The 25277-nt window shown below is 39.3% G+C and overlaps 1 protein-coding gene across 1 annotated transcript in view; it reads right to left on the bottom strand.

The window, feature by feature from the left end:
• CMC1 (C-X9-C motif containing 1) overlaps positions 1–25277 on the bottom strand; it is a 101751-nt gene that overhangs the window by 63418 nt on the left and 13056 nt on the right. The window lies entirely within an intron of this gene.

The following is a 25277-nucleotide window of genomic DNA, read 5'->3' as shown; positions in this document are numbered from 1 at the left end:
AAGAATCCAAATCTTGAGAAAAGAGTAAAAAAAGAAAAAAAAAGATTTTAAAGTAAATATACTGAGATAAATAAACAGATGTGAGTCCTCAGACAGAAATGGATCAGAGATTTGCCTACGTGCACTTTGAAATGTCTGAAGCTCAAAAATCCGAAAAGCTTCAAAAGGGAGAAAATGCTACCCTCACCGTGGAATGAGCATCAGATTTACATCATGTTTCACTGGCAAGCCATGGACGCATGAAGACAACGGAGAAGTAACCTCGAAGTTCTGAGAGTGCATTATTTCATCACCAAGAATCCCAAAACCAATTAGGAATGAAGTTCAGGTATGAAGGGACTGAAACATTTACCTCTCGCATACCCTACTGAAAAGAAGGGTATTGTTGTCTGATAAGCCACCAATCAAACATAGTGGTATAAAAGAAACACTTTGTTATAGAGAGAGATCCTACAGGTTAGTAATTTGGAAAGGAAAAGCAGAACTGACTCCCCTCTGCCTCACAGTATCTGGGACCTCATCTAGGAAGAGTCAAATGACTGGTATTGACTTCAACAGCTGCAAAAGCGGAGTCTGGAAGACCTACTTCGAAGAGGACCTCTTTCTTCACTTGTGTATTTGACATCTGGGCTGAACTGGCTGACGAACAGGCCCAGTGAGGACTGTAAACTACAGCACCTACACAAGGCCTCTCCATTCGGTTTGGCTTGGCACAGTAACAGGTAGGTCAGGAGAGGTAGGAATGTTTAAAGGAATTGTCTAGAGAGTAAGTGTTTCAGGAAAACCAAGTGAAAGCTGTAGGTTTAACCTTTCTGACCCTGTCACAGAAGCCATGAAGCATCATTATCATTTCTACGGTAGGTACTACATTGATCGAGTCGCCAAGGACAGGCTATACCCAAGCACAGGGAAATTAGGTCGCCATTCTTTCTTGCAAGGCCACATTACAGAAGAGCATGAGGAATGCAAGATAATGTTGTGACCTTTTTTTTTTTAATTGTGTTTTTTTTTAAGTTTGTTTATTTTGAGACAGAGAGAAAGCGGGAGAGAGAGGAGAAGGAGCACAAACGAGCACAGGACGGGGGCAGAGAGAGAGAATTCCAAGCAGGCTCTGCATTGTCCGTGCAGAGCCCGATGCAGGGCACAAACCCACAAACCACGAGATTAGAGATTATGACCTGAAGTTGGACACTTAACCAACTGAGACACCCAAGCGCCCAATGTTGTGACCTTGGTAAAATAAAATCTGCCACAAGAAGTAAGAGAGAATATCCTCAGGTAAAATAAACATGAATTCATGATGCACAAATGTAATATAAAACATGGATTTAAATTTATATGTTAAAACTACAAAGTATCTGAACCATATCATCAATTAGTTTGACCCATTTATAGAATATTCCACTTAATAAGAGCTGAATATTAACCAAGATAAACCATAGTCTAGACCATGAAAAATATCTCAATAAATTAAAAGAATTCAAGTCCTACAAAGTATGTTCCCCGACACCAACGTAATTAAGTTAGAAATCAGTAACAGGAGGATGTCTTAATAATCTCCAAATATTTGGAAACCAAGTAACACGCTTTAAAAAATTTTTTTAATGTTTATTTATTTTTGAGAGAGAGAGAGAGAGAGAGAGAGAGAAAGACAGAGCATGAGTGGGGGACGGAGAGAGAGAGAGAGGGAGACACAGAATCCAAAGCAGGCTCCAGGCTCTGAGCTGTCAGCACAGAGCCCTACACAGCACTCACACTCACTAATTGCAAGGTCACAACCTGAGCCAAAGTCAGAAGGTCAGCTGACTGAGCCACCCAGGCGCCCCCCCTCCCCCACCAAATAACACACTTTTAAATAACCCATGCAGCTAAGAAGCAATCAAAAAGGAAATAAACTATTTTGAAATAAATGAAAGTGAAAATATATCATAATTTGTGTGAGACAGTTAAAACAGTACTGAGAGGAAAATCTGTAGCACTACAAGTCTACATTGGAAAAGAAGAATGCTCTTAAATCAATGACTTAAGCTTCCACCTTGAGAAACCAGAAAAAGAACAAACTAAACACAAAGCAAACAAAAGAAAATAAATAATAAAGATCAAAGCCAAAACAAATAAAATAGAAAATAAACAAAATGATACAGAAGAGCAATGAAACCAAAGCTGATGCTTTGAGAAGATTATTAAAATTGATAAACCACTAGCCAAGAAAAGACAGCTATCACAAACATTAAAAATGACACACAGGGGCGCCTGGGTGGCGCAGTCGGTTAAGCGTCTGACTTCAACCAGGTCACGATCTCGCGGTCCGTGAGTTCGAGCCCCGCGTCAGGCTCTGGGCTGATGGCTCAGAGCCTGGAGCCTGTTTTCGATTCTGTGTCTCCCTCTCTCTCTGCCCCTCCCCCCGTTCATGTTCTGTCTCTCTCTGTCCCAAAAATAAATAAACGTTGAAAAAAAAAAAATGACACACATTTTGGGGGCGCTTGGGTGGCTCAGTCAGTTGAGCATCTGACTCGATTTTGGCTCAGGTCATGATCTCATGGTCCGTGGGATCTGAGCCCCATGTCAGGCTCTGCATTGACACTGTGGAGCCAGCTTGGGATTCTCTCTCTCCCCGTCTCTCCGCCCCTCCCCCACTTGCATGTGCACAGGAGCAGGCTCTCTCTCTTGAAATAAACTCTAAAACAATGATTTTTAAATGATAATGTACTCAAATAATCTTTAAATGTACGCCAATAAAATTAACAGCACAAACAACCAAAGCTAACTCAAGAAGACATAGATAGAGAACCACTCCAGCCCTGTATCTATTTAAAAAAATGAATCAGGCCGTCTGGGTGGCTCAGCTCCCTAAGCATCGGATTCTCGGTTTTAGCTCAGGTCATGATCTCACGGTTCCTGGGTTCAAGCCCTGCGTTTGAATTTTATCCTGAGAACAATGGGAAGATGCTACAAATTTTTAGGCAAGGAAAACCTTCTTTCATTTTCACTATGCTGACAGAGCCTACTTGGATTTTTCTCTCCCACTCTCTCTCTCTCTCTGCCCCTCCCTGGCTTGCTCTTTCTCTCTCCCTCTCTCTTTCAATAAATAAACAAATAAACATTAAAAAAAAAAAAAAGGAAATTCAATCTGTAGTTAAAAGCCTTCTCCCAAAAAATAATTCCAGACATAGATAGCTGCACATGAATTTGACCAAACATTTAAAAAAGAAATAATACCAATTCCATACACTCTTAAAAAAATTGCTGAGGCCAGCATTATCCTGATACCAAAACCAGGCAAAGACATTAAAGAAATCTATAATATCCCATCATAAGCATAGATGTAAAAATCTTAAAAAAAAAAAAAGAGAGTGGCAATTTAAAATACAATAGTATAAAAAAGGATAATACTTCATGACTAAATGAAGTCTATTCCAGGACTGCAAGACTGACTTAACATTCAAAAATTGATAAATGTAATTCATCAGATTAAAAAGCTAAAAAAGGAAAAACATACGGTTATCACAACAGACACATAACATACATCTGACAAAAATCTAACATCCATTCCTAATAAAATCTCTCAGTAAAGTAGCAACAGAAGGAAACTTCCTGAACATGATAAATAACATCTACAGAAAAAAACCCACTTGCAGATGTTTTCCCCCTAAGACATGGAACAAGGTAAAGAAGTCTGCTCTTGCCACTTCTACTCAGCATTATACTTGACATTCTAGACAGTCTAACAGAGTAAGAAAAATAAAAGATCATCTATCTAGAAAATCCAAGAGTCTACAAAAAAGCTATAGAACTAATAAGGTTTCCAGATATAAGATTAATATACAAAATTCCAATGGAGATGACAAAATAAAATAGAGCTTTTTAAAAAATGAGCTAAATAAGGCTCAGGGACCTGCAGGACAAAGAATAAAAGAAATTAAAAAAAAAAAAGTCTATCACTTATTTTACCAGAGTCTGAGAAAAAAACAAATAAGAATGCAGAGCTAAAAAAATACTTGAAAAAATAATGGCTGAAACCTTTCCAAATGAGGCAAAAGAGGGGTGCCTGATGGCAGATTAAGCATCTGTCCTTGGCTTAAGTCATGATCTCAAGGTTTGTGAGTTCCGGCCCCACATCGGGCCCTGTGCTGACAGCATGCAGCCTGGTTCAGATTCTCTGCCTCCCTCTCTCTCTGCCCCTCCCTTGCTCATGCTCCATCTCTCTGTCTCTCTCTCTCTTAAAAATAAATATTAAAAAAAATTTTTTTTAATGAGGCAAAAGACAAAAACCTATTAATTCAAGAAAAACAGTTAAAAACCTAAAGAAACACATCATAATAAAACTTCTGAAAATCAAAGGCAAAGAAAAATCTTCAAAGCATCGGAGAGACATATAGTAGAACAAAGATTCAAAGGACAAAGGATTTTTTTTTTAGGATTGAAGATGAAATAAAGACAACTGAGATGAAGAGAAGCTAAGGTAATTTCTTGCCAGCAGACCTATTCTCAAACGATGGCTAAAGGAAGTTATTCAGACAGGAAGGATATGGTAACAAAAGGAAACTCAGAACAACAGGAACAAAGAAAAGGCAACTGAAACTATTCTTTCCTTGAGTTTTAAATATTCTTTTTTAATGTTTATTTATTTTGAGAGAGAGAAGAAGAGAGTGCGAGTGGGGGAGGGGCAAAGACAGAGAGGAAGACAGAATCCCAGGCAGGCTTCCTACTGTCAGTGGGGAGCCCAACACAGGGGCTTGATATCAGGAACCATGAGATCATGACCTGAGCCAAAATCAAGACTAGGATGCTCATGATCTCGCAGTTCTTGGGTTCAAGCCCTGCATCCGGCTCTGTGCGGACAGCGTGGGGCCTGGAGCCTACTTCAGATTCCGTTTCCATCTGTATGCCCCTCCCCTGCTCACTCTCTGTCTCTCTCCCTCTCTCTCTCTCTCAAATATAAAATAAATAAATAAATTAAAAAAAAATGACTATACCATAAAGGAGAGAGGGTAAAGTAAACTTTGGGGGTAGCAAGATTACCTATATTCCGCTTACATGATAAAATGTTCATGCTAACGGACTGTGATAAACTATACACATACACTATAATCTTTACAACCACTAAAAAAAAAAAAAAATTAAAAACCATTATAGATAAATCAAGTGGAATATCAACAAATTGAAAGTATTTTCTCTGACCATAATGGAATCAACTAGATACCAAGAACAGAAAGTAGCAGGAAAAATTTCCTAACAGTTGGAAATTAAACACCACTCTTCTAAAGAATTCCTAGATTGAAGAAGTATCAAGGAGGGTAGAATAATACAATGACCTGAATGAAAATAAAAACAAAACTTACTAAAAGCTAAAGCAGTGCTTGTAGGCAATCTATAGCAATAAATGCTCATATTAAAAAAGAAAGTCTCTTGGGGCACCTGGGTGGCTCAGTCACTGGCTTAGTCAGTTGAGCATCGGACCCTTGATTTCAGCTCAGGTCATGATCTCACAGTTTGGTTTGTGAGATGGAGCCCTGTCTTGGGCTCTGCTCTGACAGCAAGGAGCCTGCTTTGAATTCTCTCTCTCTCCCAATCTCTCTCTCTCTGCGCCTCCCCACCTCATGTTCTCATTCTCAAAATAAGTAAATAAACTTAAAAAAAAAAGTCTCAAACCAACACTCTACATTTCTATCTGACAAAACTAGAGAAAGATCAAAAAGAACCTAAAACAAGCAAATAAATAAAAATAGGAGCAGAAATCAGTAAAATTGACAACAGGGAAACAAATGATATAATCATTACTGAATAGTTTCAGGTTTTTGGTTTTTTTAGGGGGGAAAAAAAAGAAAACTGGCCCAAATGTCCTTGTTGACAAAGTCTATGAAATATTTAAAGAATAACACCATTTCTAGTCTCTTCCTAGCACATTTTATGAGACCAGCACTGCTCTGATATCAAAAGCAAAGGCAATATTAAAAACATAAAACACAGACCAATAGTCCTCATGAATATAGACTCAAAATTCTCAACAAAATATTAGTAAATCAAATCCAGGAATACAGAAAAATAAGTTGGGTTTATTCCAAAGATACGAAGCTGGTTCACTATCCGAAAATCAATCAATATGATTAATAGTCGAAAAGAAAAACGTATGAATCACGTCAATTGAAGCAGAAAAAAACATTTAATAAATTCAATACCATTCATTAAAAACAAACAAAACTTTCAATAAACTAGGAACAGAAAGGAACCTAATAGAGTGCCTACAAAAACCCTATAACTAACATCACACTTAATGGTAAAACACTGAATGCTTTCCTTATATGAACAGGAATACAGAATAAGATTGCATAGAACTATATACACACATTGCATATATAGATAAAAACTGGTGAAAATTGAAAAGGTATATAGTCCAGTTAATAGTATTGTACCGGCTTCAATTTCCTGCTTTTGATATTATACTACCATTATACAAGAGGCATTGTGGTAAGTAGCATGAGGGCATGTAGGACTCTATATAGTATTTTTTTTTGTAACTTCCTGTGAGTCTGTAATTGTTTCAAAATAAAAAGTTAAAGGAAAAAACTTCTATAAGAAACTACAGAAGAAAATCTTCATGACCCAGAGTTAATCAAAGACTTATATATGACACAAACTCATGATTCAGAAAAGGGAAAAAGAATAAATTCTACTTTATCCAAATTAAAAACTTTCACTCCACAAACACTGCTTTTAGAAAGATAAAAACAAGCCACATATGGGAAAAATTATTTGCAAATCTCATATCTAAAAAAGGACTTGTATTCAAAATATATAAAGATTTCTGTAAACTCCAACAGTAAGAAAACAATCCATTTAGAAATGGGCAAAAGACTTGAACAACCACTAGACAGGAGATATAAGTATGGCAAATAGGCATATGAAGAGATGCTCAACATCATTAGTCATTATGGAAATCCAAATTAAGGTTACAAAAGTTATCATTAAAGACCTATTAAGATGGCTAAAATAATAATAATAATAATAATAATAATAATAATAATACCACCAAGTGCTAACAAGGATGCAGAGTAACCGGATCTCTCATACATTGCTGTGGGAACATTAAATTGCACAGCCATTCTGAAAGATAATCAGGTAGTTTCTTATAAAGTTAAACATGTATTTACCATATGACCCAGCACACCCCTCAGGATTTAGCCCAGAGAAATGAAAAGATGTTCACACAAAAACCTGTATACACATGTTCACTGAGGCTTTACTTGTAATAGCCAAAACTTGGAATTAACCCAAAAGTCCTTCAATGGGTGAATGAATACCAGTTCATCAACATAATGGAATATTACTCAGCAATAAAACAAAGAACTACTAACATACAAGAGCAGCAGCAATTTGAATGGATCCCAAGGGTATTATGTTGAATGAAAAAAAGACCACCTCAAAGGGCTACGTATTACATGATTCCACTTAAATTGACAAATTAGAGTGATGGAAAACAGATCATTGGTTGCCAGGAACGAGTGGAGGAGGCAGTATGACTATTAGAAGGAAACATGAGGGGTTTCCTTTGTGGTGACAGAACAGTTCTGTATGCTGATTGCGATCATGGTTGCTTTCGTCTTCATATGTAATAAAATGTCATAGAACTACACACACACAACATGTAAAATTTGGTATAGTTCAACTAAGATATGTACCTGAGTTAGCATACTAATGTCAATTCCTGGGTTTCTCAGGCACAATTAATTACAGCTGTGTGTCCCAACTTTTTCATTCTAAGAGCCCTTTTTAGACTTTTCTTATCGCTAATGCTCCCCATGAAATGTTAATACCACAGGAACACTGCATGCATAACAGTACATTAAAACAACAAGATTATTTTCTCCCTCCAATACCAATTTTTGCTCTTCTGAAGGCAGTATCATACTCAGTGAAGACCTGTACTATGGTTATGAGAGAAAATAGCATTAGGAAAAGCTGGAGAAGAACTACATGAAAAATGTCATCTTTCACAGCTTGATAAATTATTTCAAAATAAAATAATGTTATTTTTTTAATTTTCTTTTTACATTTATTTTTGAGAGACAGAGTGAGACAGAGTACAAGCAGGGGAGGGGCAGAGAGAGAAGGAGACACAGAATCCCAAGCAGGCTCCAGGCTCTGAGCTGTCAACACAGAGCCTGATGTGGGTCTCAAACCCACCAACAGTGAGATTATGCCCTGAGCACAAGTTGGATGCTCAACTGACTGAAGCACCCAGGCACCCCTAAAGTTATAATTTTTAAAAAAGCTTAAAAATGTATAAGACAAAAGGAGTGAGAATAACCAAAACAATATTAAAACAGAAGAACAAATTTGGATGACTTCCACTCCCTGATTTCAAGTCTTACTACGAAGCTAGGGCAATCAAAGTGGTGTAGTACTGGAGAGAATTTGGATAAATAGATTAATGTAATAGAGTCCAGAAATGCTTCCACATTTATACAGTCACCTTATTTTGACAAATTCACCAAGGCTACTTAATGAAAAAATAAAAGCATTTTCAACAAATGGTGATAAAGACACCTAGATAAACATTGAGGGGAGAGGATCAGTCTGAACCATCTGACCTCCTACTTCATAATACCCAAAAAAGTTAATTTGCCACAGATCACAAACCTAAATATAAAAACTAAAACTATTAAGCCAACCAAACAAACAAACAAAAACTCAAAAACAAAAAACTTCAACTCCTCGGAGTAGACAAAAATATTTTAAAGACACAAAGGGAAAAAGGATAAATTTGATTTCATCAAATATAAAATCTGCTGTTCATCAAAAAAAAACACCGTGAAGAAAATTAAAAGACAAGCCACAAACCAGAAGAAAATGTTCACAGTATATAGACAGAGACACAGATCTATAGAGAGAGATTTGACAAGGACTTGAATTTAGCATATATAAATAACTCCTACATATCAATTACAAAAATACAAACCACCCAGTACAAAAGGGACAAAAGGTTTGAATGGACTCTTTGAAAACAATATAGACAAACTGTAAATAAGTAAATGAACATGTGTTTGTTTAAAATCATTAGTCATGGAGAAAATACAAATGAACCCCATGATACTATTTCATACCCACGAGGATGACTAAAATTAAAAATACAGGGGCACCTGGGTGGCGCAGTCGGTTAAGCGTCCGACTTCAGCCAGGTCACGATCTCGCACTCTGTGAGTTCGAGCCCCGCGTCAGGCTCTGGGCTGATGGCTCGGAGCCTGGAGCCTGCTTCCGATTCTGTGTCTCCCTCTCTCTCTGCCCCTCCCCCGTTCATGGTCTCTCTCTCTCTCTCTGTCCCAAAAATAAATTAAAAAAAAAAAGTTGAAAAAAGGAAAAAAAAAAAAATTAAAAATACAACACCAAATATTAGAATGTGGAGATACTGGAACTTTCATATATTGCTGGTAAGAGTGTGAAAAGATAAATTCTTTGGAAAACTGCTTAAGTTATAGTGAAATATACACCTAACCTACTTTCCTACTTTCCACTCTTAGGTATTCATTCACCTAACCCAAATGACAACATGTTTCCAGAAAATGACTTGTGCAAGTCTGTTTATGGAAGCATTCATAATAGCCCCAAATTGGAAAGAACCTAAATGCCCGATTGAATATTATTTAGCAATGCAAAAGAATTAACTACTGATATACTTAATGTGGGTGAATCTCAAAAACTCTGTTGAGAACAAGAAGCCAGGTGCAAAAGTACCTACCACATGATTCAAGAACATGAAACAAAATCTATGGTGATAAACAGAACACTGGTTATCTATGGGAGTTGAGAAGGATATTCTTTTGCGGATGTCCTGATTGGGTTGTATACATTTAACAAAACTCAATCTATAAATTTCACTGTACATTTTACCTCAATTTAGAATAGATTAGCTGTAAAACATTTTTTAAAAATCTGTTCTCATGATTTTCACACACAACTATCACAACTTTGTGTGATTTTAACACACAACTACCAGAAATTAAGTAGACAAAAAGTTTTATAATTCTCTCCTTAAAGACACTGTTGATCTTTTATTAGATTTACTTATACTGGTAAAGGTAACCTTTTCATAAGCAACATGTAATTATTTACTGCTATTATATAGGTTCACCTGAATTTTTTATATTGTTCTTACAACCCAACACAGTCTTACTTAACTCTCATTAGTTCTAATAAATTGTCAACTGTCTCTTCCAATTTCTATGTACACAATAACAGAGACAGCTCTGCAGCTCTTCTTTTCTGGCTCTGTCCTTTAGAAAAATGGTAAGCAGAAATTAACAGCACATCTGTCTTGGATGTTCAAATTTTATTTAGAATTTTTATAGTCATCTTCATGTTGAGATTTGCCTATGATTTTCCTCTGTATTGCTCTGGTATCTCAGTTACATTATTTAAACAATAAACTAGGGACCTTTCCTTTCCTTCATTTTCTCTGGAACACCGTATAAAATAAAGACTATTATCAATTCGTTCGTTCTTTCTTTTGAGAGCAAGCAAGCACAAGCAGGGGATGGCAGAGAGAAAGGGAGACAGTTCCAAGCAGGCTCCCTGCTGTCAGAGCAGAGTCCCACACAACGTGGGGCTCAGTCTCATGACCTGTGAGATCATGACCTGAGCCAAAGAAATCAAGAGCCAGAGGCTTAACCGACTGAGCCACCCAGGCACCCCATTATCAGTTTCTTTAAAGTCTGATAGAAACCACCTGTGACAGTCAGTTTTATGATTCCACTTGGCAAGGCTACAGTCTCCAGTTATTCAAACTAATCCAGGCATTGCTGCAAAGGTACTTTGCAGATGTGATTAAAGTCTATAATCAGTTGACTTTAAGCAAAGGAGATTATCCTAGATAATGTGGGTGGGCCTGATACAATCAGTTGAAAAGCCTTAAGAACAGAATTCCATCTGGGAACTATAGCTTCAGCTCAGAACCAAGAGTTCCAATGCTGTTCTGATAGCCTGGTCTGCCCTACGCGTTTCAGACTTGCCCAACTAGCCCCCCCAGTTACATGAGCCAGTATCTGGCCATATACATATGTATGTGTATATGTGAACATACACACAATAGCCCTATGGTCTCTGGTAGTACACCAGCTATTAGGGCCTAGGTCTTGGAATACGTGGGAGAGAGACAGACACAGAGAGCTTTAACTACTGATTCCATTTTCTAAGAGCTTTTTATTTATTTTTAAGTCAGTTGCAGTTTTAATAAATTTCTATTTCTCAAGGAAACTATCCATTTCATCTAAATACTCAAAATAATGATAGGAAGATATTCACATATTTTCCCTCTTTACCATACGTATACTTGTTTCCCAGTTTTCACTGCTTACTCCAGGGCTCAACAAACTATTTCTAGTGAAGGACCAGACCGTGAATACTTCAAGCTTTGCAGGCTACAGACCATCTTTACCACGTATGTTCCTTTTCTTTTTTTTTTTTTTTAAACGACCCTTTGAAAATGTTACTAACCACTCACAGTTTACAGGCCTTACCAGATTTTGCCCAGATCATGCTTTGCTGAAATCTGGCCTATTTAAGCCTTCTCTTTCTCCTTAGCTTTGCCAGAGCTACTGTTTAAGATGAGAAAAAGAACAGTGAGCTTATAAAAGGCACTGTAAGTATGGATGGAGCGAAAAAGGACAGTTTCAAGGGAGATCCTACAAGATGCCCAGGGCTTAAAGGGACTAAATAAAGAGGGTTCAAAGAAGGTTCCCAGTTTTCTGGCTCCTGGTGAAATCGCTGTGACCACTCACTGACACAGGGAACACAAAAGGAAACACCAGGGGGGAGAGGAATTCAGCTGTGGACATGGTGAATTTCAGATGCCTGTGAGACATCCTGCGGAGTGGAAAGCTGATCTCTCCTTGAAGGGAAATAATAAAACTGGGGGCTATCTCCACATACTTCTTTTCTCCTGGTCTGCAGCATACATCATATGAGGCATCAGTGATTAACACGATAATTACTGAATGGAGAAGAAATATTGTGCTATACTGACCTATTTTATAAAATCAGTTTCGAAATGTTACCTCTTCCTTTCGCTTACATAGCTTTAATCTATACAACTTATTAATAATGTGTCTTAATGAATCTACTTTTCGCTCTGTAAATTTTGCAGTGGTCTTAGATAACAAAAGCACCAATTTTTTAATCACTTCCTTAAATACAGACACAGCTGTGTAATATTAAACCATTTTTCCATAAGAAATTATAATAGAAATGTACCTATATAATGAATTCTAGGTTATAATTCCTATTTAAACACGGTTTTTACATGGCTTGCAAAAACTTCTCCTGATTCCTCTCAAAAACTTCCCTCATTCCTCTAAAACCTCCTAGGGCAAAAAAACAATTCTAGAATCACATGAGAACTGATTTAGATTTTCCAAACTCCTGGTGTTAAATCAGAAATAACAGGCTAAAAAATCTATAAATTCTGCTAAAGATTTTCCCACTTGGTAGCATATCAACCACTGAGTATATTAATTATGGTTTTATATGTATTACAAAGCTATCTTCAACACCACAAACACTGTAAAGATGGTACTTTTTATTCATAAAATTACAGAGCGATTCTCTCAAAGTCAATGTGATGATGCATATATGTTATACATTTGTATAAGAGTCTGAAAAAAAAATCAAATTTTGAGAGTTTGCTACATATATAGTCATATGAATTTATACTGAGATAAAGAATCAGGATAATACCACCAGGGAAAATTTCCAAAGCTCTAACTTCTCAACATTCTATCATCACCTGAAAGTCAATTTTCACCTTTTTCACTGGCTGAATTTGTTAGCTCAGATTTTGCTTTGGGGCTCACGTGTTCTTGCAGTATGGCAGTAGTAGATTAGAAGTCTACTGACAACAACACTTGCTATGAATCCACAAAGATAACAGTGAGGCAAATCAGAATATTACAGAATCTTTGGAAAGAAGTGACACCTGAAGGGCAAGGTATGCCTTTTCAATAGTGAAAATGTTCTAATTTAACTAAATTTGATTCTTGTTTAGATAATGCCACTTTTTTTTTTTTAACTTTCCAGTTCTATTTATTTGCTCCTGAAGACCTTTCCACACTACTGTTACTCTGGAGGAAAAACAAGAAAAATGCTTGCAGTAAATACGCAACAGTGTTCTCATTAGCAACAGTTTCTATCTTTAGATTCCTCTTCTGTACTAGCTAACAAGAGCTTCAAATCCAAGTGCCCCAGGGCAGATACTAACATGAACACTACACAAAGACCAGAGTTCTCAACTGCTACATTTCCAAGAAGTGCTTCGCACCAGGAAGACCGGCGGACTCCAGTTCTCGACCGCCCAAAAATAGGGATCGGATTTCCATGGTCTTGCCAGCTTGTTGGTTCCTTCTTGCTCTAATAAAATGAGGAAGGGGGGTGAGGGGCAGAGGTACTCAGGGAACATTAAGACAGCCAAGATCAGTGTTCCTTTCACATTCTTTCCTCCAAGCCAAACGTGAACGGACAAAACGAAACCGGAAAAGGAAGTCAGCGATGGGAGAGATTTCCTTCCGCACAATATTCCCGCCTGCCTCCGGCCACGAAACCTCCAGGTGAGGGTGATCAATGCCCTGCAGCCTACTTAACAGCCCTCCCAGGTGAAGGGCTTTATTCCAGTTTGCAGATAAAGGAGTGGAGGCTCCCAGAGGTGAAATGGCCCAAGTGTGATAAACTGGCAATGCCAAGATCACACAGCCCAGGCCCCGAATCCCTTCCGCGACGCACCACACACATGGGGTGATGGCCTTTTTAAGGGGATTCCAACAAACAAGGTTGTCTGAGTTTCTGAAGTTAAGGGTGAAACAACCCTTACACAGTAAGGGCGTTTCAGGAACTTCAGAAGCACAAGCAAAAATAAAAAATTCCCTCTTTAGATTTTCTGATCAAAAGGTAAAGGTAAACGGAATGGTGATCCTCTGATTCCTACCATGTAGAAAATTATTTAAAAGAGAAAACACACACACACACACACACACACACACACACGAAGCCATTTGTCAGTTGGCTGAAAAAAAAAATGTCTTCAAAGAAAGTAAACATCATGTATTAGCTCAATCGGTAACAATCTAATGTCCTATAAGCTCACCCTTAAACAAAACATGGAAAGCACATCAACGAGAGAGATGTGCCTGTTTCTGTCTGGCTTCCGGGTCAAATACCACCTATCCCTCACAATAGTATGCTTCATTTGAACTACTTTGTCCTATCAGCTTTCACTGCTAATAACCACCTAGTTCACACTAGATGTGCCCACTTCCCAAAAGCACCTATTTCTTGGACCTCAGATTCTGCAGATTGCTAGGTGTGAACACTTCCTCTTCCACCCACATTACTTTAACCCATGACGAGGCCAAAAGGGGACAACCAATTAAAAGTATACCAAAGCAGAAAATCAACTTATGCAGGAAGACATGTCAACTTTAGCAGCATGCTGCAATGTCCACGGTGGCCATAATTTCGTGAATGAGAAGGTTTCACATTTACGGTAAAATTTCGGTAAAACTTCAAGACTATCTTTTCCTGATTTTCTAGTAGAAAATCAGCAGTGTTGTGGGAGACAGGAGTCGGTATTTGAGAAAGGAAGAAATGTCAGGATGCCTGTGCTTTCTCAGCAATTCACACCTAACTGATTTTTCTGATGTACATCTAGAACAGGGTAGACTATCCTCAAATCTATGACCGCTCCTCGGTGCCTCTGGCCACTCTACTCCACCATTTCTTTTTCATCTTACAATACTTCGTAACATTTCTACAAAAACAAAACAGAACAAAAACCCTGTGCCACTCTGTAACACAGTGGGGGGATTAATTTTGCATCCACAGGTTATTCACTTACTTCAAAGATTCAAATTTTGCTCATGCCACTCATACTTCTTGGCGTGGCCTTCAGAGCCAGTGTGCATTGACGGGAAAACGAGTCCCACAATACAACTTCTTTTGGGGAGGAGCGTTTCCCAGGATGATTTCCTCTGGCTAACCACCTTGGCTGAAATACCAGGTCTCTTCTAAACAATAAGTTTCCCCTAAATGAGGATGCTGAGATGAACAGACTGTAGAGGCTGAAGGCAAACCCTAAAGGAGTCTCAAAAATATTCTGCAAAATGGCAATAATCCTAGGAAAAGGATGAACGCTTCCAAGGTAAGAGCTGCTCCCACTCCTCTTGCGGCTATCCCACAAGGTTCTACCTTTAACAAAAATTTTTTTTTTCAACGTTTATTTATTTTTGGGACAGAGAGAGACAGAGCATGAACGGGGGAGGGGCAGAGAGAGAGGGAGACACAGAATCGGAAACAGGCTCCAGGCTCTGAGCCATCAGCCCAGAGCTTGACCCGGGGCTCGAACTCACGGACCGCGAGATCGTGACCTGGCTGAAGTCAAACGCTTAACCGACTGCGCCACCCAGGCGCCCCAAACAAGGCTCTACCTTTAAAGATGCCGTTGTTCATGCCATGTTCCCAGTGCTTATTTCCATATCCAAATCTACTCTGCCCACCTTTTCAAGCAGCTACCACACAATTAGCAGCCATCACAATTTCAACTTAAAATTTCAACAATTTAAATCTTCATCCTGCCATCCTGATGGTTACATTATCCTCCTTGCCTAAAAAAAAAAAAAGCAGCTTATGTGTATAGGGTGCCCAGAAGAGGCACAATAAATATTTGCAGAAGGAAGGAAGGAGAAGTAGGAGTTGTTTTACAAACGTCACAGGCAGGAGAAGGTACTTCTGAGCAGAGGCTCAGAAAGCTCAAAGCCATCTTCCAACATTACGCAGCAAATCAAACTCCAGCTCAGTCTTCTGCCTTTATTTTCCATCTTCTACCTCTTATTTTCTTACCAAGGTCTTCCGATTTAAACCCAAACTCAATACTTATTCCCTCCCAAAGTTCTGCCTAACCCCAGCACCTGAAAGTGCTCTCTCCTTCTGTAAGCCCAAGATTTTGTGTGCACCAATGATCTGGCTCTCATCACATCCGGATTTAATATACAACGTCACACCATCTGTGCAACCTTCTTCTCCCGACAGATTGGTGGTCGCCATGGACTGAATTCTGTCCCACTTTCCCCACCCCAATCATACTGAAGCTCTAAACCCTAATGTGACTATATTTCAAGAGGCAATTAAGTGTCAAAAGAGATCATATGCGCAAGGCCCTAATCCGACAGGTGGCCTTGTAGGAAGAAGAACCAGCAAGCAAATTGGCCAGCACCTTGAGCTCGGACTTCCCAGCCTCCGGAACTGTGTTAAAATAAATTTCTGTTGTTTAAGTCGCTCAGTCTGTGCTATGTATGCTGTTATACTAGGCCGAACAGATTTAAGACAGATTTTGGTACCAGAAGTTCTCAATTTTAGCTGCATCTAACAAACCACCTGAGAGTGCTTTAAAAATTCTGATGCCTGGGTACCACCCAGACCAGTTAAATCAGAAATGCTGGGATAAACCCAGGCATTGGTATTTTTAAAAGCTCCACAAATGATTCCAATATGTAGCTAGAGCAAGAAAGCTGCATGAAACTTAAATTTGATGGGGTTCAAGAACATGTCTAACTCATCTCTATAATTCCCTCTAATGGCTGGCACATGGTAAATATGCAAACTGTTTAAAAAATGACACATGATTGGGGCGCCTGGGTGGCTCAGTCGGTTGGGCGTCCGACTTCAGCTCAGGTCACGATCTCGCGGTCCGTGAGTTCGAGCCCCGCGTCGGCTCTGGGCTGATGGCTCAGAGCCTGGAGCCTGCTTTCAATTCTGTGTCTCCCTCTCTCTTTGCCCCTCCCCCGTTCATGCTCTGTCTCTATCTCAAAAATAAACATTAAAAAAAAAAATGACACATGATTATGAGAGTTTCAGTATCTGATAATTAATATTCATTCTGTTAACAAATATTAGGCACCTACTAGGCATCAGTCACCATGCTAGGGGCTGTATACACAGAGATGAGTAAAACAGGCTAGGTTCCTTATGCAGCAGCCAACATAAACATTCGAAACTCTACATTTCAACATGCTTAATTAATATATCCTTTGATCCATAAAAAAACTCTAAGTTTCTCAGCAAAAATACAATGCAGGATATTAAATACCATGTTCTTAAATTGTTTTTCCCTCAATCTCTTTACTTAAAAATATTAAAATAAGAACAGGTGAACATAAGGGAAGGGAAGGAAAAGTAAAATAAGATAAATAGTGGGAGGCAAACCATAAGAGACTCTCAACTACAGAGAACAAACAGAGCTACTGGAGGGGAGGTGGGTGAGAGGTGGGCTAGACGGGGGCTGGGCATTAAGGAAGGCACTTGTGGTGAGCACTGGGTGTTGGATGTAAGTGATAAATCACTACATTCTACTCCTGAAACCAATACTATCCAATGTGTAGTATTGAATGTAAATAAAATCTTGGAAATATAAATAAAAATGCTAAAATATAATCAGGGCTGGTGGGGGGAGAAGGTTAATTTGGGAATCAATGTTCTTATTTGGCACGGATTGATCCACTTATATCAAGCAGAAGGTAATATTTCTTGCATTTTTTTGACGTCCATAAACTTAGAGGATTCTACAATAAGGATACTAATCCAGTCAATGAGAACATAAACTTGGAAGTTATTCTCCTGTGGTGAAAGAACCCCTTGAGACCAACTGCCAAGTATTTACAATCATACAGGTTTGAGGCTTAAGAAGCTTTAGCAGTTATCTGAGAAACCCTTCTCTCCTTACCCCAGCATCCTCAAACCTGAGATTATGCCACTTAGAATAGGGCCTGAGGTTAATGACAAAGTCTAAAACAAGAAGGCATCCTTACTCATTCCCAAATTCAACTGGATGCTTCTCCCAGGATTGGTGGGCAATCTCTCACTGTCTAGATGTAATTAGCTAGTTTATCTTTTCTAATCATCTAGTCTCCAGTAAACCTAAAGACGTGAAATCATATGAAAAGCATTTACTGTTTACTACAGTTAAATACTTTCATTCTCCACCTGACATTTTTCTTCATCTCTCAAATTATTTGATACATACAGACAAATCATACCTGTAGGTTTCACTTTACTTCTCAAGGAAAAACCTCTGGATCTAGAATGGAAACTCTATACCCAGATTATTTGATAGTTTGGTAGTTTTTAGAAATTTCAAATATTTTTAAAATTGTTTCTTGAAAGACTGTGGAATCATGCAAATGATTCTACAATAAGGTGTGGGGGCACCTGGGTGGCTCAGTTGGTTAAGCGGCCAACTCTTGATTTTGGCTCAGGTCATGATCTCAGAGTTCCAAGTTCCAGCCTCACATCGAGTTCCACACTGACTGTGCAGAGCCTGCCCGGGATTCTCCTCCTCCTCCTCCTCTTTCTGTCCCTCTCCCATTCCTGCGTGCTCATGCACTTTCTCTCCCTCTTAAAGTAAGTACAACTTTAAAAAATTTTGTTTAATAAATAAAGTGACGTGTGAAAAATGAACAAGAACTAGACAGATTTGGGGATGTAAGAGAGGGAAAATTCTAAAAAGAAGGAACAGCATGTCAAATGGCCTGGAGGGAAAAACACAAAGCACAGTTTGGCGTATGTTAGGTATAGCTCAGGCCAACGTCATTACCACAACCCCATGATACTTCACACCTGGACTCAGAGCACACACTTGTGTGTATTTACATATTTGTGCAAGTACCCCTTCCTACCTGACCTACCACTATCTGAACTCTCACTACCTGAACAAAGGTTCCTAGTGGCTTCAGATAAATGATTTTTAGGACAGAGAATGTTGAAGCCTTCACACCTGCAACCTTCTCAGGACGGCCCTCGGGCATGGCAGCTTTCCTTCCTGTGGCCCCTCTCCCAGTCTCCTCCCATGGGCAAGGACTGCCACATGGCACAAAAGCCCAGCACTCTGGCCTCCAAAGTGGGTCAGGCCCTGTGCTTTGTGGTGCACCAGAACTGATCAGGTTGCGACAGGCCTTCCCTGAAACCACATCCTTGCTGAGCTTCCTCCCCTTCCCTGTCCTGTTCCCTTGGTCCCTTACAGGTTTTTTTCTAACAGCACTCCATTAACAAATCATTTGCATGTAAAACATCCAATGGTACCCAGACCTTGTTCTCTGATGTCATGACCAAACAAAGGAACCAGGGTTTGTCAAAGAAATGACTAATTCTATGCATGGGCCAGAATAGGTAAGAGATGAACCAGAAATACTTTGTGTGAGAAAAAGAGAAAATGCTCAAAAACAGGATGGGAACATATCACAAGGGCCCAGAAGCTAGTTTAAAGGAACTCCCTCACTGGCCAAATCTGGGAAAATGTAAGCACCACAATAATTACATACAGTAACAAATTATAAACCCCTGGAAAAATAGGAATTCATGAGTCCACACCTATAATGAATCTACAAATAAATGAACAAGAAACAAAGTGGTCTCTTGCTTACAGCAAAAGAGCAACAACCGACAATGTGGAGAAAGTGCTGGAGGCAGAAAATCACCATTCTGCAACCATTAAGGGAAGACTGAAACAAGCAAAAATCATCAATGGATACTATATCAAAAGGGACATTTCCATGAGGAATGGATATCTGCATAGTCTTAAATTAGATTGTACTCTCCACAAATTACTTATTAATTACAAGAGAGGAAAAACAAACCAAAGCAATGGGACAAGCCCCTGACTGATCAAACTTAGTATAATCTATGAGAGACAGAAAGATGTCATATACCTCCGGATGTGATACCACGAGAAAGACACGATACCACTTCTACAGTATTCTGCTGAGAACACATAACCTGGATCTAATGAAAAGTCAGGTGAACAAAAAATGAAAGCATGTTCTACTTGCCTAAAAATCTGGAGTATCTTCCCACTGTTCTCAGGATAAAATTCAAATTCCTTGAACTCATTTACAAAACATTTCCTGATTCATGATGTACAACTCTCATCACAAGTATACTCTGAGTTTAGAAATATACAGAATTTACAAGTGAGGGGAGCCTGGGTGGCTCAGTCGGTTAAGCATCTGACTCTTGGTTTTGGCTCAGGTCGTGAGCTTGCAGTTTGGTGGGTTTGAGCCTGTGCCAGGCTCTGCACTGGCAACACTGACCCTGCTTGAGATTCTCTCTGCCTCGCTCCCCCACTCAGGCTGTCTCTGTCTCTCTCAAAGTAAATAAACTAAAAAAAAAAAAAAAGAAATACATAAAATGTATAAGTTAAACATACTTTTAGCTCTGAAATACCAACGTGATTGATACTATCCAGATACAGAAGCAATAATCAAATTAAAAATTTTCTAATCAACTACATAACCTTTTACGTATGAATCACAGTGTTCTCAGAAAAGGTTCTTTAAATCTGTTTAGGTGTCTCACTTACAAAGTAAGAATTTCCTAAAGCTAATCTACCTACATCCCCATAGGAACCACTAAAAGAACCCCTGCAATCCAAATACTCTAAGAGCTGCCCTGACGACATCCTCCCAAGATATACCTTCAAATTCTACTCATGGAATATCATGAAATTGCTGATCCCACTTTCTACTCCCTGAGCCCTACAACTGTCCCATCTTCCTCCCCTTATTAGATTTCTGGAAAACACCAATAAAGTGGCACACACACAATTAAGGAAACTTCTCTCTGCTGCTATCCCTCCATCATGCAAAAGTAGAGAATGAATCCACACTAACGGACAAGGGAAGGGAAACTACCTACCCCCTAAGAGAGGGAACCATACAAGAAAAACAACAAAAAAAGAAAGGAAGCCCTTATAGTTATTAGAGAAAATAAGCAAAATTATTAGGCCCAGGTTTCTGGAGTTTGTGATCTGGGAATACAGTCATGTGGGAAAATGTATCTGGAATCTGGGAACAGCAAAGAAATAACTGGGTGTTCTTTAGTACAGCCCTTGACTTGACTTTCCATTACCAGGCTTGACTTTCCATTACCAGGCCCTTTTAAAACTTGTTATGAGAGGAGGTTAATGTCTAGAATTTTGTTGAATAAAAACAGAAATAGTTTCTGACCGGTGGAAAAGATAACCCCAAAGATGACAGTGTATGGCCTGCTGTAAACTAACCACCATTACCAAGCCATCGATCGAGGTACCATTCACGGCTAAAGAGGTAGGGATAATTTCCTCTGGAAATAGGAAGATCAGACTGATAAGAAAACAAAGCTAAAGACTAAGTCAATAAAGTGGAAGAGTTCAGAACAGCGATTTCTCCTCTACTCTGTTTGCATATTAGAACTGCCTATGGACTATTTTAAAATGTCAGAGGCTTAGCAAATTAAATCTGAACATCTGGGAGCGCAACCCACACACTAGTAGTTTTTAAAAATTTAACCTCCTCAGCCACTTTTCTTGGGTGTTGTGGACCCCCTCCAGCTTTTTCTCTCTGCATTCAAATAGTAAGAGAAAATAATGAACCTAACGAAGTACGGCTGAGAGACTTACAAAGCGTGCCTTTATTACCTCTACATTAACAGTAAGGAAAATAATCTAAATAAAACTACATATAAGTATGTAGCCTGCATTTCACTGCTGGGTTCAGAGTTTCTTGAGAAAAGTGGACCCTACGAAGTTAGTTAAAGGCTGTTGCCAAATGAAGATCAAACCTGTATGAAGATTTTGAAAAATCTAACATAAACCAGTGAAGGCAACCTACACAATGGGAGAAGATATTTGCAAATGACATATTTGATAAATATTCCAAAATATATAAGGAACTGATACAACTCAACACCCAAAAAACAAATATTCCAATTTAAAAAAGGGACGAGGAACATTTTTCCAAAGAAGACATCTAGATGGCCAACAGACACATGAAAAGATGCCCAACATCATTCATCATCAGGGAAATGCAAATCAAAACTACAATGAGATACCACCTCATGCTGTCAGAATGGCTAAAATCAAAAACACAAGAAACCATAAGTGTTGGTGAAGACGCGGACAAAAAGGAACGCCGGGGCATGCAAACTAGTGTGGCCACTGTGGGAAGCAGTATGGAGTTTCCTCAAAAACTTAAAAACAGAACTACCCTATGATCCAACAATCACATTGGGTAGTTAGCTAAAAAATTCAAAAACATTAATTCAAGGGATACATGCACCCCTGTGTTTACAGCAGCATTATTTACAACAGCCAAATTATGGAAGCAGCCTAGTGTTCATCAATAGATGAGAGGATGAAGATGATGTGGGGTGTGTGTGTATATATATATAAACATATATATCAAGCGTTGCACACACATATATATGTTTATATATATACACACACACACACACACACACATATATAATATTCCCGTGTGTGTGTATATATGATGTGTGAATCTTATTCAGCCATAAAAAAAGAATGAAATCTTGCCCTTTGGAACAACAGGCATGGAGCCAGAAAGTATAATGCTAAGCAAAATATGTCCGTCAGGGAAAGACAAATACCATATGTTTTCACTCGTATGTGGAATTTAAGACTAAAAAAACAAACAAATGAAAAAACAAAAACAAAAGAAAGAGAGACAAACCAAGAAACAGACTCTTAACTACAGAGAAACTGGTGGCTACCACAGTGGAGGTGGGTGGGGGGTGGGTGAAACAGGTGAAGGGGATTACAAGTACACCTATCACAGTGAGCACTGAGTGGTGCATAGAATTGTTGAATCACTATATTGTGCACCTGAAACTAACATACCACTATGTCAGCTATACTGTAATTCAAATTTAAAACTTAAAAAAAGATTTTTAAAAATCTAACATAGGGGCACCTGAGCGGCTCAGTCAGTTAAGCAGCCAACTTCAGCTCAGGTCACGATCTCGTGGTCTGTGAGTTCGAGCCCTGCGTCGGGCTCTGTGCTGACAGCTCAGAGCCTGGAGCCTGCTTCAGATTCTGGGTCTCCCCCTCTCTCTGCCTCTCCCTCTCCCTCTCTCTCAAAAATCAACAAACATAAAAAAATTAAAAAACCTAACAGAAATCAGTGGGAAAACAGACTTGGCTATATTCACCTCAATTGACCTAACTATCTACTCATCTACTCAGAAACACATCTACTCAGTGTGGGCACATACCACAGTATAAAAAGCAAGAGAAATAGCAAAATGTAAATCTATGCTTCAATCCAGGAACCAAACACAAATGAACTTAAACAAAAAGGTGGCTTCAATACATTTGTATTCTGGAACTTACACCGACAAGAATATTTCAAAACTTCCTACTTGCTGACTCCACTTTCTTGTTTCCCATTCCAATCTTGCTTCCATCCCTGCTTAACAAGTTTCCAATGATCATACTGTTGGCTTTGACCATAACCAACCACCCAGTTGCTAAAGTAAAAAACCTGCTAATTATCCCTAATGCCTCCCTTTGCCTCACCACCTTTATTCAACGCAACAGCAGGTCCTGTCAATTAGTCCTCCAAAACATCTACTGAAGCTTTCTATCTCTTTCCAGCTTTTCTACTCCCACTCCAGGCCAAGACACTAACATACCTAGCCTGGACCACTGCCACCATCTCTTAACCCGTCTCCCTGCTTCCACTCAGGACTCCTCCACACTGCATGCTACCACTGCAGCCAGAATAGTAAAGACATCATTTCTATTGTGCCACTGCCCTCATTTTTTTTTTTAATTTAAAGTAATCTCTACACCCAACATGGGGCTCAAACTCACAATCCTGAGATCAAGCGTTGCACACTCCACTGACGGAGCAGGGGAGCCAGCCCTGTCACTGTGCTCTATAGAAGCCTCCAGAGGCTTCTGAGGGGTGCCTGGGTGGCTCAGTCAGTTGAGCCCCACGATGGGCTCCATGTTCACAGAGTAGAGCCTGCTTGGGATTCTCTCTCCCCCTCTGTCTCTCCGCCCCTCCCCCACTCACGTGCACGCTCTCTTTCAAAATAAACAAACATTAAATGAATGAATGAATGCAAGCCTCCAAAGACTTTTGATAACATCAGGAAAAGTCCAAATGCTTTCTTATCAGGGCCTTCCAGGTCCTGCAGCATCTAGCTCCTGCCTACTTTCCCAACATCCCTCCTTATGAACCTCCTCCACGCTCTGGCCCTCATTCCAAACATTTTAAGCATTTGCTGCTTCTGACTGCCCAGCATACTCTTTCCCTACCTCTTCACATAACTGCCTCCTCTTGTCCTTCAGATTCCAATTCAAAGGACACTTCCTCATAGAGCTCTTCACTGCCTACTCTGAGGTCAGTCCTCTTTTCCCCACCTACCACATGATACTGCTTATTTTCTTCATGTTGACCATAATCTGGCAAAGTATATATGGGGGTGCAGGGGTGGGCTGTCTTCTTTCTTCTACCATTGTATGCTTGTGACATATAATGGGCACTCCCGTTTTTGTTTTCATCAGAGGCATGGTCTATAGCATGGACCCGGAAATGAAATTACCAGGGCTCTATTCCAGCTTGGGCTCTACCAGCAATTAGCAGTGTGGACGTGGGCACACCACAAGATTGAGTGGGTTAAGAGTAACTGGACAGTAAGAAAGTGGAAACAGCAAGTGAGACTTTTTTCTAAATTTCATGTATCTAAAACTCAGAATATAGACATATGAAAGCCTTTGACCTCTCTGAGTCTGTCTCCTCATTTGTAGATTACTTTGAATGTCACTTTCAGCTCAGATGCACTAGAATTGTAACAGGCGTCAATCTACTTTCCAACCTAATTTTTCTTACCCCTCATTTACACTCTGCAACTAAATATCACACAGTGATATTTTACCACCTATACATTTGTTCATTCTGCCGCCTCCTCTCCAAGTCCAACCACTGGAAATTATCCTTTAAAGGCTAGATCAGGGGCGCCTGGGTGGCGCAGTCGGTTAAGCCTCCGATTTCACCCAGGTCACGATCTCGCGGTCCGTGAGTTCGAGCCCCGCGTCGGGCTCTGGGCTGATGGCTCAGAGCCTGGAGCCTGTTTCTGATTCTGTGTCTCCCTCTCTCTCTGCCCCTCCCCCGTTCATGCTCTGTCTCTCTCTGTCCCAAAAATAAATAAACGTTGAAAAAAAAATAAAAAATAAAATAAAAAATAAAGGCTAGATCAATTATTAATGGCCTCATAAAGTCTGTTCCAATCACCTGGCCCAAAATTGGTGTGCTTGTGAAGTGTTCCAGAAATTTTTATGCTTTAAATTAGATTAGTCCCTAATCTCTCTCCACCTCAGTTTTATAATCCATGAAATGGTCTACAATATCACATACCATTGCTGGATAATTGAGAATACTTAGCTTGATAATAAAGCGTTCAAA

Source organism: Prionailurus bengalensis, chromosome C2 (assembly GCF_016509475.1).
Source record: "Prionailurus bengalensis isolate Pbe53 chromosome C2, Fcat_Pben_1.1_paternal_pri, whole genome shotgun sequence".
Lineage (NCBI taxonomy): Eukaryota > Metazoa > Chordata > Mammalia > Carnivora > Felidae > Prionailurus > Prionailurus bengalensis.
The sequence above is the reverse complement of the archived record's forward strand: the minus strand, read 5'-3'. Positions and strand labels throughout refer to the sequence as shown.